Raw genomic sequence first — 18,370 nt, 5'->3', positions numbered from 1 at the left:
TAGCTACCATTATAGATTAATGCCATCGAAATGACATAAAATCTACCCAAACATACATTTTTATGTAATTTACACCAGCAATTGTCTTTTCACATAGTTTTGATTGTTTTCAAATTCTTTTCTAACCCCAACCCTGTAAAAAATAGAACGTCGGTAATCACAATTTATCGCAAAGAAAAGAGAAATAAAAAACACACAGATTTTTTGTGCAAACCCTTCCGGAAAAAAAACTACGAGCAGAGGAGAAGATAATTCACTATGTCGAATTCGAATAATTACAAGACGAGTAGACTATGTCTATCTATAGGCTTGTAAAACTATATTCTAATAAGAATGTAGTAAGATTGAAACACCTTATTCTAATCAATATCAAATAGACGGAGTTTATTAAGGTTTAAAAAACATTATTCTAAAATAAAATAAAAGAAGTATAGTTCTACAGGGATTTTACTTTTATTCTATTTTACCACTGTATTTTATTTAAATAAGGATTCGGGTCACTTAATTCTAACAATCTCCACCTTGACACGAATTCTCAATGAACAAGTTCTTCATCGCGAACTCTCAACGAACAAGTTCTCCACCTCTTCCATAAAACCCCTTAACGGTTTAACTTTAACAATGAACACCAATCAAGTCTAAACAATGTTCAAACTTGGTTATAGGAAGTGACTTAGTCATCATATCTGTAGGATTTTCATGAGTACTAATTTTGCTTACAACAATATTACCACGAGCAATAATATCACGAACAAAATGATACTGAACATCAATGTGTTTTGTTTTCTCATGAAACATTTGATCTTTTGTAAGGAAGATGGCACTCTGACTGTCACAAAATACTGTATTGATTTGAAGGTCTTCATTAAGTTCACTAAAGAGTCTTTTCAACCAAATAGCTTCTTTACAAGCCTCAGTAATCGCCATGTACTCAGCTTCAGTGGTAGACAAAGCAACTGTAGTTTGCAAAGTGACTTTCCAACTGATTGCACAACCTTCAATTGTAAAGACATAACCTGTGAGAGATCTTCTTCTATCAAGGTCTCCAACAAAATCAGTATCAACATACTCAATGACTCCATCTCTAATTCTTCCAAATTGTAAGCAAACATCAGTAGTACCTTATAAGTATCTTAAAATCCACTGAACTGCTTTTCAATGTTCTTTACCAAGATTCGCCATGTATCTACTAACTGCACTGACTGCATATGATAAATCTGGACGTGAACAAACCATAGCATACATGAGGGATCCCACTGCACTAAAGTATGGAACATGTGACATGTACTCAATTTCATCATCTGATTGGTAGAGATAAAGCCAATGAAATTCTGAAATGGGCTGCTAAAGGAGTACAACAGGCTTAGCATTCTGCATATTGAATCTGCAAAGAACTTTCTCAATGTACTCTTTCTAACTTAGGTACAATTTACTTATTTTTCTATCTCTGAGAATCTTCATACCAAGTATCTTCTTTGCTGATCCTAAATCCTTCATATCAAATTCTTCACTTAGTTGGGCTTTGACCTTTCTTATATCTCCTTTATCTTTTGCTGCTATCAACATGTCATCAACATAAAGGAGTAGATACACAAAAGAACCATTATTGTTTTTCTTAAAGTAAACACAACTGTCAAAGCTACTTCTTTTGAAATCATGAGAAGTCATAAAGGAATCAAACCTCTTGTACCACTGTCTTGGTGACTGTTTCAAACTGTAAAGGGACTTTTTCAGCAAGCAAACATAGTCTTATTTTTCTAAGACTATAAAACCCTCTAGTTGTTACATGTAAATATCCTCCTCAAGTGTTTCATGCAAAAATGTAATTTTTACATCTAACTGCTCAAGCTCCAAATCATACATGGCCACAATACCAAGCAAAGCTCGAATTGAACTATGCTTCACAACTGGGGAGAACACATCTGTGAAGTCCACTCTTGGGATTTAACTGTAACCCTTTGCAATAAGTCTTACTTTATATCTGGGTTCTTCAACTCCTAGGGTCCCTTCTTTCTTTTTAAACACTCATTTACAACAAACAACCTTTTTACCTTTAGGAAGATTCACAAGATCTCGTGTTTTTGTGTGGAGTGATTCCATCTCCTCTTGCATAGCAAACATCCACTTTTCTAAGTCTTCACAGCTAACCGCATCAGAATAATTAGATGGCTCTTGGTTTGCATCTATATCTTCAGCCACATTTAAAGCATAAGCAACTAGATCAGCCTCAGCATACTTTTTTGGAGGTTTAATTTCTCTTCTAGTTCTATTTTTAGCGATAGAGTATTGTGGTGAAGAAGCAACTATATTCTGAATTTTTTTACTAGCTTTAGGACTCGACTCTGTTGTAAATTCTGGATTAATCTGATGCTCCACCTGCTTTTGATTTTCTTTATTGGAAAAGTCTTTAAGAGAAAAGTTAGGTAGTATAGCAGTTTCATCAAAAACAACATCTCTGCTAATCACAACTTTTCTATTTTCAAGACTCCATAACTTATACCCTTTTACACCAGCTTTATAATTAAGGAAAACACATTTAATGGATCTCAATTCCAATTTTCCATTATCAACATGAGCATACGCAGGACACCCAAAGATCTTTAAATCAGAATAGTCAACAGGATTACCTGATCATACCTCTTGTGAAGTCTTTTTCTCAATGGCAACAGATAGAGATCGGTTGATCAAAAAACATGCAGTAGAGGTTGCTTCGGCCCAAAATGACTTTGGTAAGTTAGCATTTGACAACATACGTCGAACCTTCTCTATGATCATTCTGTTCATTCATTCTGCAACACCGTTTTGCTATGGAGTATGACGAACTGTCAAGTGTCTCACATTCCCTTCTAACTTGCACAGTTTATTAAACTCATCAGAACAAAACTCTAAGCCATTATCTGTGTAGAGGTATTTTATTTATTTTCCCGTCTATTTTTCAATTATAGTTTTTCAAGACTTAAATGTGGAAAACACATCGCTTTTCTACTTCAGGAAGAACGCCCACACTTTTCTGGAAAAATATCAATAAAAGTTATCATATAATTAGCTCCACCTCTCGAAGGCACTCTGGATGGCCCCCACAGATCAGAATGAATATACTCGAACGTTCTCTTCGTGTTATGGATTCCTCTAGTGAATCGAGCTCTCTTTTACTTCCTAAAAATACAGTGCTCATAGAACTTCAGTTTGCAAATTCCTGTCCCATCAAGAAGTCTTCTTTTGCTTAATTCTACCATGCCATTCTCACTCATATGCCCTAGGCACATATGCCAAAGTTTGGTAATATCATCATCTGACAAGGAAGAGGATGAGACAGTTGTATCACCAATAACAATAGAACCCTGCAAAACATATAACTTGGCAGTCTTTCTCTGCCCTTTCATCACAACGAGGGAACCTTTGGAAATCTTCAAAACCCCACTTTCAGCTGTATATTTGTACCCTTTTGAATCAAGAGTACTCAACGAAATTAAATTTCTCTTCAATTCTGGAACATGTCGTACGTTACTAAGTGTTCTGACAACTCCATCAAATATCTTAACTTTAATTGTTCCAACACCTGCAATTCTACATGAAGCATTATTTTCCATCAAAACAACACCTTTAAACACTATTTCTTAAGTTGTAAATCAATGCTAATTGGGACTCATGTAGAAGGTGCAGCCTGAATTAAGGATCCACTCCTCGCTCACTTTAGAATTGTTGACAGAAGCGACTAGAAGTTCACCGTCGCTGTAGTCTTCTACAACAACAGCTTTACCAAAATATTCTGGTTGTTTTCCATTTTGATTCGCAGCCTCCCTTTTGATCTTGTTTTGCAGCTTATAACACTCAAATTTAATGTGCCATTTCTTCTTGCAAAAGTTATAAGTTTTAACCCTGTTTGAAGACTTCAGTCTACCCTTAGATTTACCATGAGGATTTCGTTCCTATGTTCTTCCACGATCATCATCAGCATTCCGACCTTGTATTTCACGAAAAATGAGACCCTCTCCCTGAGAGTCGATTTTAACCATAAGATGCTTCATCTTATCATACGAGGTTAAAGAATCATAAACCTCATCAACTGTGAGAGATTCACGGTTATATAAAATCGTATCTCTAAAGGTTGAATAAGACGGGGGCAACGAACAAAGTAGAATCAACCCTAGATCTTCCTTATCATACTGAACCCATGGCCTCTAAGTTTGAGAGAATTTCTTTAAACACTGTTAAGTGTTCGTGCACAGATGCACCTTCTTCCAAACGATAGCATAAAGACGCTACTTCATATGCAACTTGCTAGTTAGAGTTTTCGACATACATATTTGTTCCAACCTCTTCCATAATCCAACGATGGTCTTCTCCTTCATTACATCCTATAAAATTTCGTTATACAAATGCAGGTGTAACTATGTTAACGCCTTTCGATCCTTGCGCTTCTTCTCTTCCTCCGTCAATGTTAAAGGCATCTTATCTATCCCTAGCAGGGCTTCCTCTAAGTCCATCTGAGCATGAACTGCCTGCATCTTTATTTACCACAACGTGAATTTGGTGTTGGGATCCAATAGTAGAATTTCATACTTCAAAGATGCCATTACCGTGATTGAGATGAACAACAGGAAGCTCTGGTACCAATTTATAAAAATAAATAGAACGTTGGTGATGACAATTTATCGCAAATAAAAGAGAAATAAAAAACACAGATTTTACGTGAAAACTCTTTCAGGGAATAAACCACAAGCAGAGGAAAATATAATTCACTATGTCGAATTCGAATAATTACAAGACGAGTAGACTATGTTTATCTATAGGCTTGTAAAACCATATTCTAATAAGAGTGTAGTAAGATTGAAATACCTTATTCTAATCAATATCAAATAGATGGAGTTTAATAAGGTTTAAAAAATATTATTCTAAAATAAAAGAAAAGAAGTATAGTTCTACAAGGATTCTACTTTTATTTTAATTTACCACTGTATTTTATTTAAATAAGGATTCGGTCACTTAATTCTAACAAACCCCATATTTTTTTCTTTGGTTACATGAATTGATTCAAAGGAAAAAAATCTCAAAAGTTGGTACATCTTGTGATGTAATAAACATGATAAAGAAAATATTAGAAAATCCTTTACGAACCGAATTTTATCTTCAAGTTTTAGGTATAACAATAAACTAAATTGTGGCTTTTTTATAAAAATAATTTAAAAATTAATTAATTATGAATATGGGTTGAGGAGATATTATTTACAGGAATGAGTTGTTTGCGACAGTACCTACGGTGCCGCCTGACACATCAACAGTATCACCCTCTTTTCAGCCAATCATGACACAATCATTAGTTTTTTTAAAATAATTTTTATTAGTGTTGCCATTGTGTCAAGCAACACTTGTATGTATTTAGTAAAATACCCGTGAAAATATGGGTATACACGATAGGAAAAAAACAAATTTATGGTCCGCCGATTTGTTAGGCGACACTGATTTAATTTTTTTTTAAAAATTGATGAGTTAAAAAAATTTGTGACTAAAAGTAAATTTGTTGAGTGTGAAAAAAGGGGAAAGGCAACATCTGTCTGCTGTCGATGTGTGATTACTTTAAAATATAGAGTTATCTTCATCACTTTTAAACTAGTAATTCATGCAAATTTTAAGTGTTTAATAACAAATTTGAGAGTTTTTGTTACAATTTTATCTTCTTATTTGATACTAAGATAAATTTTCTAATTTGATCATTTTATATAGTAAAACACATTATTTTTGCAATTTTTGAGATAGCTGATGCACTGGAGGAAAAGGCGGTCTTGAAGCTCACCTTTTAATGCTCAATGCAATAGCATTTCTACAGCATAATCCATGCAGAAGATGGTTGATTTGTGATCAGCTCTGGACGCTAAAATAAAGGAATATTGCACCTTGAAAATTCTCTTGACCCAGCTCAAGAATTGGGTTAACAAAATGGACAATCTGCTAAGGAGATAGGAGCCCAAATCGTCCACTGAGGAGGAAAAGATCCAACCATCCATAGAGGTGCCCAAATCAGCCACCCAATACTTAATAAAACATTGAAAAATTAGCCACAAATTTCCCACATATAACTGTCCAAATCCCCTCCTCATTTTAAGGCTTCTCTCCCATGAATCAAGCAAAAATTGCGAAGTCATCCACCCACTTTCCTTAAAGAAAGGGTCAACCATGTGAAGAGATATTTTCAAGGCTCTTATTTGCTAAAAATAACCAGCCTGTACAAGTATAAATAGCCCCTAGCTATTCACTTTTTTCACTCATCCCTCACTCACCATCTCTTCTCCCATTCTTCATTCTTTTACTTCTCATTTGAGAGAGCAACACAAGAGTTTGAGAAAAGCAATTCAGAAGTTCCCTTGAGCAGTAAAATTCGACATTCTTGAAGGCAATTGTATGAAGGAGCAAAGCAGAAGGAAGGAGGAAAAAGAACACAAGCTGAGCTACAGAGAACATCGAATTTGTCTTCTAGTTTCTTTCCTTTTCAACTTTTTATTTTGTTTTGAATTGATGAACATGATTGCTGAAAATATTTTTCTGCTTTTAATTTAATTAAGATGAATTGATTCTGTTGTCTTTAGATTGATTGCACTCTTTTAGCTTAGATTTTTAAAATTTTGTTAATGGTGTAATGTGCATTGATTGCTTATTCATTCAAATAAAATCATGAATATGGTATCCATGTATTATAAGTGTAGGAAAGCAATCGAATGAATTATTTAATCCGAACAAGATTGTAATTAAGTGACACAATATCTAAATGGTGCATATTTGATCTTTTTGATAAATTAGGTCAAAATAGTAATAATATCGAAAGAAATTTATTACTTTGCGAACTTATAATTAATGTGATTAAATTGTTTCAATATAGAAATATCAACATTACCTCGAGATATTATGATGTCTCGCTTATGACAATTAATAAGTTGATTAAACATAGAAATATGCTAGAAAAACTCAATAATTAAATAAGTGTGATTTCATGGGTTAATAAATAGTTGAGTTGCCATGAATTTCTTTCGTAACATCATTAATATTGTTTTAGTAATTCTAAGTTAGAAAATAATTAATCTAACTCTTTCATGTCATAGTAATTAAACTTGTGAATTCTTGCTTATTATTCTGTCTTTACATCTTTCATCCATTTCTAGCATACTTAGTTAATTTTAGTTAAGTTAATTAGTTAATTCAATCTACTCTCAATTATTTTCATCACCAATTTACTAAGATTTTTTTTTTCACAATAATTGCCTATACAGTCTTTGTGGAGATGATACTTTTTACTTACTACTTTATTACTTGTTGACAACTGTGTACACTTGCACATCATCTGAATATTTTGCTATAATGTGACCACTCGGTCACGCCTCGGTTGTACCGAGGCCCCTTTTCTATTTTGTTTTCTTTCTTCTTCTGTTTTTCTCCTCTTTAAAAAGGGGCAATGATTCCCCTTTCCACAACACCAGGTGTTAAAAAAAATTTGTGGAGTGAAAAAAATTTGTTAAGATTGTTTTGTGTTAGTGTTCTCTGGGAAATTTATTTGTGTGGAAGTTGTAAGGAGGAAGTGTGATAAAATTAAGGTATATTTTTTTAGTAATAGTTTGTATATTATATGTTTGTTCACTAAATTATTGTTAATATTTAAATTTAGTATTTAAGATGTAATGCTTAAATATTATATTTTTATTTGTAAAAATTCGTTTGTGTTGGATTTTTATGGAGAAAAATGTATATTTTTAATATTAGTTTGTATATTATATGTTTATATTGTCTTCTTCTTTCTTTCTTTTTTATGTTTGTAAGTTCTATTATATTAGATTAGTTATGTTTATATTTATATAAATTTTAATAAGTATGGTTAAATTTCAGCTAGAAGAATATTTTTATTATATCTATATTTCATTTAATTATTTTAATCTTTTTCTTGTTTAGTTAGTGATTAATTATTTAAAATGATGTGCAAATATTAAAATAGATTCTTTGATCAAAGTAACTGATCACACAACAATGACGATTAATGTATTGGTAAAAAATTCTTTTACTTGTTATTCACAACTGTATATTTTAAAGTTGCACACCATTATTGTTTTAATTGGCATATTTAACTAATACGTTAATTTATTATGGACTAGGTGAGTACCACGTCTTAGGGCGCATGTCCATGGTCCAAGCTATCAACCGGACGAATGTCAAGCAATTTTCGCACTAATCTTTTTTTTATATCATCAACTTTTACATTCTTATTAAACCTCATTCCTATTTGCTAGTGAGATTCAAATATACAACCAACTGCTGTTTATAAAATTACCCCTCGAAATGAACGTATACGAAGAAATGATTATTCATATTTGATATTAAATTTGTAAAATAAATTAAAAATAAAAAATATTAGCTTCTATTAAAACAATATTAGCTCCTATTAAAAATATATAGCAACAAAATGTTTTTATCAAAACAATACTACTTGCATATTATATTACTAATTATCAATATAAAATATAATATAATATAATATAATATAATTACATACAAATAATTACAAACCTTACCAACTCAAACTTAATTTTGAAGTCTAGAATGAAATATGTTGATTTTCGAATGTTGATTTCTAGCAGCTCTTTGTTTTCTTTTCTGATTTCGTAAACCATTTTTTCTCTCACGTATTGCTAAACAATTTTTTTAAACTCTTTTTTTTTGTTATTATTTTTTTCTGTTTTCACCCTTCTACTAAACAGAAAGAAGTATTTTTCTTCTCTTCAACAGAAACAAATTTTTGCCCAGGGGAGGGGGGTTTATAAAGGGGTTTGGTGCCACCTGACAGTGTCACGGGATTGGAATTTTAAACTAGTACAGCTTGACTTGTCGACGAAACAAATTTTTTCTCTTTCAACTTTTTTTATCCGAACAATACTTTTTTTTTAAATACCACCAATGCTGCCTGACACACTAGCAGCACCAATTAAAAAGTATTTTTTTGTTAAAAAATATTTTTTGTCTCAACCTTTTATTTTTCCTGACAACGGTTTTTTATACAAAAATCACCGGTGCCTCCTCACAAACTAGCGACACCACTAAAAACTATTTTCTTGTCTCCCCACTGCGTATACCCGTATTTTTACGAGTATTTTGCTAAATTTTAAAACTAATGATTGTGTCATGATTGGCCAAAAAAGAGGAGTGGCGCTACCGGTGTGTTAGACAACACATACGGGTACAATAGCAAACAATCCATTCCCGTAAATAATTTCTCCCCCAACTCATTTTTGTAATTAATAAAAAATTTATATTATTTTTATAAAAAAAGCAAATGTATTTTTTAAAAAAAAGAATTTAATTTTCTATAAAATAAAATTAATTATAAAATTTAGAATTAATATTATTAAAAAATAATTATAAAATGTTCATAAACAAAAAAAAACATACCGTAAAGATACCTTAATTATATATATATAGATATATATATACATATATAAAACAGAAGGTTGCTTGTTCATTTGTGTTAGCCAAAGCAAAATGAATAAAAGACACCAATTTGTCACAACAATGTCAGTTTGATGACAAGTTTAATGTCTTTGCTTTGCTTGTCCATTCAGACAAAAAAAGGGGCTTATTTTTGGGTAATTAATCAGATTTGGTATGACAGGTTATAGCAATCAATCATTATATAAATAAAACTGGGAATCTGTAAAGTTATGGAACTTGCCAAATTGGCAGTTCAACTCTTTTTTGCTTTGTCCTCGTTTGTTTTCTTCCATTGATTTATAGATGGTCAAATTATGATTTTAACTCGGTTTAAATTTAGGATTTAATTCTTGTATTTTAATTTAATTTAATATTTTTTATTTTTATAACATTAGTTAATATAAATAATTAATAACTTTAAGTATTCTAGTAAAAAAGTAATATTGATTTTTCTTAAAACACCTATTTCAACACAACAAAAAATCTTAAGAGGTGTTTGTAAGAATTTCGCTTGCTCTCTGTTCAATTTAATGTTCGTACAGATGTTTAGGTAGGTGTTTGAATAGAAGTTCGGACAGATGTTTAAACACATGTTCGAACAGAACACAAGCAACAAAAAAAATAAGAGAATGAGAGAAATAAACACGAGATTTGTTACCGTAGTTTGGATTCACCAATTCTACTCTGCAGAGCTTCACTCAGTGAAGAATTTTATTCAACAATAATATAGTAATCTATTGTCTAAAGCCCAATCAACCTTACACAAATAAGAAAATGTAGCCTCAATAAATAACCCCAACTTGTCACAAACCACTCACCTCAAAAACCTCACAATACAAAAACTCTCCAATAAAGCCTATGAAATGCAAAATATACAAGGCAAATGCAGCACAAGCATTCCCAAAAGATACATCAATTCATGCAAATAACTACCTATTTATTTTGGCAAAAAAAAAACCTATTTACAGGTCAAATGAGGCAGCATTCCCTATTAGATTTTGTAGAGATAAATACATCCTTAGTAGCATAATAATCTTGGATAAATAAACTCCAAAACTTATCCAAGATAAAGCTTGATAAATCAAGTAAAATCAACACAAATAATCAAAGCTAAAGGATAAAGATAAGCCTAATCCAATAAGACAAGTCGATCTTCTCCTCCATAAGCCTCCAGTTTCGATCTACAAGGTTTTAGTTGAAATAAAATACATCTTGAAATCCATTTGTTGGAATCTGATTATAGTCTAAAAAATAAAATAAAAACAAGCATAAAAATAAATGCAACAGAAAATGAAAACATACAACGAATGGAATTCCACCAAAGATTAGTTTGAATGATTTTATCATGTCATCATACACGAAATACAGTAAAAAAATTTATACCTTTAACAAGGGTGGTTGTGATTCTCGTTCAATTCTTTCTCCATTTTCATACGAACACCGGGCTCTATTTTCGAAAACCTACAATCATTCAAAGATCCGACCGCTAACGGTAGTCCACACTAGGAAGTTAGAAAACCTTCGTAAGGTCCAGATCCACTTTGTCAAGATAATGCTAGCTATCTGATCACATGGATCCACACCCTTTTCAGTCTCAATCTCAATACAGAAAAGAAAACTAGAAGCAAAAATTCCAAAAAATAGTTTTTGTTTTTTTTTCTTTTTATTTTTCCATGAGAAAAAGAGAGACCAAAAAGAGGACAACAACAACGAGATATGTGGCTAAGTTAGAATACATAGGCTAGGGGTTTTTAATCAACTTTTGATTAGTTGCACTTTAGACCTTGAACTTTATTGAACTATTTAATTTAGTCATTTCTCGTTTTAATTTCCAAATTCTATTTCGTGTTGACCCATTAGGCTTCCAATTATGTTGGCAAAAAATATTTTTTTTCAATTAATAAATAACTATATTCGTAGATCATGAGTGAGATCTAGCAACCTATTATGACCCCAATATTGGAATAGTCAAAAATATGTTTTCGATAAAAAGCCTTTCAATGTTTAGTATCGATGTGTAATTCACTAATTTCATCATATATCCCAGGTAAGATAAAAGTCATGTCACAGTGTCTACCTCTACTTATCCATGTTAGTCATGCAACTCCTTGTATTAACTTTAACTAATTGCCTTGGCTAAGAACTTGCGGTTAATACAAGTCAAGAGCATCTAGGATATGTCCCCTCATATCACTTGGGTGATGGGTCCTCTCTAGAAACTTCACCACCTTTATATGCCTTATTTTATGCCCCCACACATCCCACCTTAAGCATCCGCCGATACAGACCCATTTTGTGATGAATCAAAGTATGACACTCAATATACAAGGTGAGTCAATGTCACAAGTCTACCAATACATGAGAATATTTCCATAGACACTTCACTGAAATACCAAATGGAACTATCATAGTGAGTCATGTTCAGTGTATTTGTTCTCATAACAAGCACCCATGTATTATCCTCAAGTATCCTATACTTCAACTTATGAAATCAGTTGCATGCATCCTATGCATGAAGGCTTAACATGTACTAACCTTTAAGCGTTATTAATGCCCTATCTTGATACTACAACGGCTAGGAACAATTTAGGAATCACGAATTTAATGCATAGAGATCTCATAATTATAAATCTTATAATTCTCTTACATAACCTAATGTGTTTCATGTGTTTTATCTACACAATGTTAAATATCATATACTTAACTCATAGATAAAGAAATATCTCAATTTATTATTATAAAACTATAATAATATCAATACAATTAAATATTATTTAGTTCTTAGGAGCAAATCGTGATTGGCTTGTAGGGCTTACACTAATAATCTCCCACTAACACTAAATCAAGTCGTCGATGTCTAAGACTTAGAGCTTCCATTTGAAAATTGTGTTTCTGCTATGTCAGAAACTTAGTGAATGGATAAGCTAGATTATAATCCATGGTTATCTTCTCCATACTTATATCACGTCTCTCAATGGTGTCTCGGATCAATTGATTTCATTGTAATAATGTTTGGATTTGTGATGAAACTTTAGTTCCTTAGCTTGTGTTATGTCTCCATTGTTATCACAATACAAGGGTGTTGGATTAATCATGCTCGTAACCACATCTAGTTCAATGAAGAAGTTTTTATTCCAAACAACCTTCTTTGCAGCCTCATATGCGACGATGTATTCAACCTTAGTTGTTGAGTCAATTGTCGCTGCTTTTATAGAAGTTTTCCAACTGACTATAGTGCCATTTAATGTAAACATGAATCCATAGTATGACTTGTTGCCATCTTTATTTGATTGGAATGCAACACCTCTATAACCCCTAACTTGGAGTTTAATCCCTCCATAGACCAATAAAAAGTCCTTAGTTCTTCGTAAGTACTTTAGGATATTTTTCACGATAGTCTAATGACCATCACCAAGATTACTTTGGTATTGACCTATGATACTGAGAGCATAAGATACATATTCTGTTGTGTATAACATGGCATACATGATAGATCCCGTTGTGAAAGAATATAAACCCTTATCCATTCTTGTTCTATCTTTCAAAGTTTTAAGACTTATTTCTTTTGAGAGATGTATACTATACACCACAAGCAAACTTCCTCTCTTTGGAAGAATCCATGCTAAACCTTTTTAGCATATTGTCTATGTAAATAAAGTGAGAGAGATATACCTATAGATCATAATTCCTAGAACATAGGCTACTTCTCCCAAATCCTTCATGGAGAACTACTTGCAAAGCTAGATCTTATTTACTTGTATCATAGGTATGTCATTTCCCATCATTATTATGTCATTGACATATAATAATAGAAAAATAATTGCACAACCAATTTTCTTCTTGTAGACACATGAGTCATCAAGATTTTAATGAAATTGAAATCTCTAATTATTTTATCAAATCTAATATTCCAACGCTAAGATGCTTACTTTAATCCATAAATGGATTTCCGTAGCTTGTATACTTGATTAGGATCTGTAGTGGACTTAAAGCTTTCAGGTTGTATCATATATACATGTTCTTACAAATTCCCATTAAAGAAAGTAGTATTTACGTTCATATACCAAATATCATAATCATAGAATTTCGCAATAGTAAGCATAATCTAATTCTATTTAAACATAATGACTAACAAAAAGGTTTCCTCATAATCAATGCCTTCAACTTGATTATAATCTCTTGCCACCGGTTTGGCCTTATACGTTTTCACATTGCCATTCATGTCAATCTTTCTCTTAAAGACCCATTTACACCCAATGAGTTTTATCCTTTCAAGTAGATCAACCAATGTCCATACTTGGTTGATCTTCATGGGCTTCATCTAAGATTTCATAGCTTCAAGCCATTTTTTGAAATCAATGTCACACGTTGCTTCCTTATATGTAGTAGGTTCAGAATCCAAAGACAATTTGTTCCTATATAAAAGGAATCCATATCTCTCCGATTTTTTACGTATCTTGCTTGACATTCATAGTGGTAGTGCCTCTTAAAATTTTTGTTGGACATCACATGCCTCACGTTTAGGTTCTAGTGGAATGTTAGTTTGTGTTTCTTGAACTTCTTCAAGTTTTAATTTAGTCCTACAGACCTTTTCTAGTGTAAACTTTTTTTCAGTAAGGTTATAGAAGTAATATCCAATAGTTTCCTGTAGGTATCCTACAAACATACATTTATTCGATCTAGTTGCAAGCTTATTAGAGTCTACACCCTTTACATAAGCAGTGCATCCCAAAATCTTATAATAGGATAAATTTGGTCTCTTGCCATATCATATCTCATATGGTTTTTTATCTATCGATTTGGTTTGAACCCTATTTAGAAGATAGGTTGTAGTTTCTAAGGCATATCCCCAAAAGGATATCATAAGGCTTATCCTAGACATCATGGAATGAACCATGCCCAACAAGGTGTGGTTTCCCATCTCACACACTCTATTGTGTTGTGGAATTCTAGGTGGAGTCCATTGTGATATGATTCCATTTTCTATCAGATGAATTAAAAATTCTTGCCTAAGATATTATCCTCTTCAACCCACTTGAAATGCTAGAATATTCTTACAAGTTTGTTTCTCTACTTCAGCTCTAAATTTTTTAAACATCTCAAAAGCTTCAGACTTATACCTCATAAGGTATACATAACCATATCAAGAATGATCATCAATAAATGTTATAAAGTAGGAATACCTATTTCTAGTTGTTGTGCTCATTGGGCGAAATACATCTGAATGCATTAGGCTTAATAAAACCCCAACCCTTTCACCTTTTACAATAAAGGTTGTCTTAGTCATTTTACCAATGAGACAATATTCACATGTTCCAAATAATTTATAATCAAGTGGATCTAGATAACCTCATTTATGTAACTTAGCTATCTGAGTCTCCTTAACATGAACAAACCTACAATGCCATATGTAGGTCTTCGATGGATCATCTCTTTTAGCTTTATTAGTTATTATGTCGAGCATATGTTTTTGCATATCCAATACATAGAACCCATTATGTAATGAAGTTGATCTGTAATGTATTTCATTCAAAATAAATGAGCAACTATTCCCCTTCACCTTAAACTTGAAACCATTATTCTCAACTATGTATGAAACTGAAATGATGTTTCTTAGCAACCTTGGACATAAAAACATTCTTTTAGCTCCATCTCTAAACCTATAGGAAAAGATAATATGCAAGTCTTAATAGACTTAGCAACAAGTTTTGCGCTGTTTGTATTCGAAGAATTGCTTCGTTCCTTTCTAAAAGTCTACTGTTGCTAAGCAACCTAATGTCATTACATAGGTGTGCTCCACAACTTTAATCAATAATCCAAGTCACAATATCAATAGCAGATAGGTTTAGCCCAATCATAAATAGACTAATATTAGCTACCTTCTTTTCTTTGAGAACATTTTTCAATTTATGTCATTTCCAACATTTTGAACTTTACCAATATTGAAGAATAATAAGAAACATGTTTAACATCGCACAACAACCTAAGTATGTGTAACATACCAAGCCTAGAAGTTCGAGCCTGACGAACTGTGACTACCAGTAGGTTTGGCGAACTGGAGTTTGCCAGAAGGCTTGGCAACCTAGTATACGCCAATAGGTTTGACGAGATGGTATACACCAGTAGGTTCGAAGAGGCGATGTACACCAGCAAGTCTAGTGAGCTGGTGTTCGCCAGTGGATTTAGCAAATTATGGTCGCCAATAAGTTTGGCGAAGCAAGAATCGCCAAAGGGATTGGCGAATTAGGGTTTGCCAGTGGACTTGGCGAGTTGTTACCATTGTTTAGGGCCAAAAGTAAAAAGTAGAAGTAGTCAAAGGGTAATTATACCATAATTACGAAATCAACTTACTTTTCTCTTCACAACACCATTTATTCATGTAACTATTTCCTACTTCTACTGCAACTAGGGTATCCTAAGAACACCAAAGCACTAAGTGCCTATAAATTAAGCCCTTTCCATTAGAAATTTCGTCTTCTACTAAGCAACAATACTCTCTCAAATTCTTTTCCGATTGTTTATAAACTAAAATTAAACTATCAATTAAACTAACTACTTTAATTTTCTTCCCTATTACCTTAGACAACGTAAATGATAAAACGATGGTCAGTTGATTTGTTAATTGCTAACTATGTTAATAAACCTATACATATTATATTGATTGTCACTTTTGGCTAGGAATCTCTTCTCGGTCTCATCCTTGACTAAAAGATACCACCTAAGTTCTCCTCTCGGTCTTACCTAGGCATATAGATCTCCTCTCGGTCTCACTATTCAGTATAATCATATCGAACTATCTAAGGCTAAACTCTTTTCTCGGTCTCGTTTATTTAGATTTTTCGCTAGATGCATCAATTCTAGCGTATTAAGCATTTCGATATAATCGAACAACCAATTAATCAAGCATAAACATTAACTTAAACTAACAAATAGCCAATCAACCAATCATCAACAAATTTAGCACATGATAAAGCTTAACATCCCAATAGACATTTCATCAAATAGTTATTATGCACAATATAAAGATAAAGTAAGAAATGCTCATTTAGATGCGGAACCAATTGCACCCAAAAGCTTCATTCATCTTCATTTACAAAATATTTTACAAGAAAGAAGACAGAAAACTACAAGAGTAAACTTTACTCTAAAATGAAAAAAGAAAACCTAACCTAAAAATTAAAAGAAAAAGAAAAGAAAAAGAGAAATAAACCTAACCTAAAAGCTATAAACCCTAAAGAAACTTTTCAGCCACCAAATATCTCAAAACAAAGGTTTATAAAGTTGTATTTATACCCTACTAACATTTAACCTAACATTGACCATTATGCCCTTAAGTAAAAAACAAATATAAGCTTGTTTGGGCACAAAATTGACCCTGCAATTTTTAATGTATTCAATCTAGTCCCTAGTGTTACAAAGTTATCTAACAAGTTTAACTTAGTTTCTAATTTAGTCCTTCTCACAATTTAAGCTCATTAACTATCAATTTCTTCAAATTCAAACCTAATTCATCAATTCTTCTTTAATGACAACTTGCTAACAACTAAAAAATTGAACAATATCATACATGGGCTAGCTAATTCAAGCTCCCATGGTAAAAAATCTATAAAAATTTCAAAGATTTAGTTTGGTTACCTTGTGAATTGAATAGTCGAATGTTTCTTCAAAACCATGAAATTTTGTTTCTTTCTTTTTCTCTTTTTGTGGACGGTGGAATGTTTTTCATCTTTCTTTCCACTTAGTTAAGCATAAATAGTATAATTAGTAGTTTAATTAGTTTAACTAACTATGATTAATTAATTATTAAAGCATATATATATATTTAATTTAATTATCAATCATGCTAAGTGTAAATCATTATCATATTCCACAATTAATATGAACAACAATGGTTTAACAACCATTTTGACCGTTTAGATTATTTTTAATTAGGTAATCAATCATTTTTAAATTAAAACTCGATAGTGATTGGACTTTTATAATTCAATCATTGAGCTTTAATTAACTAATCTTCAATTTTTTGTCATAACAACTTCGTTAATCTTTATATTTCATCCTCATAGACTCGATTTATAGAAATGAAGTTCTGAAACCACATTTTCTGACACCACTTAAAATCAGGATGTTACAAACACTTCACATCCATTCATGTGAATAAGTTGTCTATTCATGGCCAAATGAGGTAGCCTTTCTGATAATATTTTGTAGAGATAAATGCATCCTTAGTAGCATAATGATCCTAAATAAATAAACTCCAAAACTTATGCCAAGATAAAGCCTGATAAAACAAGTAAAATCAACACATAAATCACCAAAGCTAAAAGATAAGATAAGCTTTATCCAATAAGGCAAGTTGATCAACTCTTCTTTAAGCCATCAATTTCGATCCACAAGGTTGAGACAAAACAAATACATCCTGGGATACATTTGCTTATGGTAAAATCTTATTAGAAGGCCTAAGTCAAAAACATCAACACCTCATATCACTTAGGATGTCCCAAAGTCTTGTCTGAATTGGTGTTTGAACAATAGTCGAAACATCAGTCTTGGACAGCCTTGGTCCTAACAATGTTTTTAAGAAAAAAAATATCAACACTAACAATTTAAGTAGAATAATTAATAACTATTTAGACTAATTAATGAAATTTATGTCAAATAAAGTATAAGGGTTAACAATAAAATTTATCATAATAGAGGAATTGAAACCATAATTATATATAGACATCTACAATTGAAAATATACAAATAATTATTTGGTATACTAACGGAGATAAAAAATTTTAACTCCACAAGTAGGGTTGAGGTATTATCATGTGTTTTAAGGTTTTTTTTTGAAAGAATGTGTCCTTAAATTGTATTTAAAAAGTAATAAATAAGTAAATATGACATGTAGCAAAATCTGCAC

Source organism: Gossypium raimondii, chromosome 6 (genome assembly GCF_025698545.1).
Source record: "Gossypium raimondii isolate GPD5lz chromosome 6, ASM2569854v1, whole genome shotgun sequence".
In the NCBI taxonomy this organism is placed as follows: Eukaryota; Viridiplantae; Streptophyta; class Magnoliopsida; order Malvales; family Malvaceae; genus Gossypium; species Gossypium raimondii.
This window is presented reverse-complemented; position numbering follows the sequence as displayed.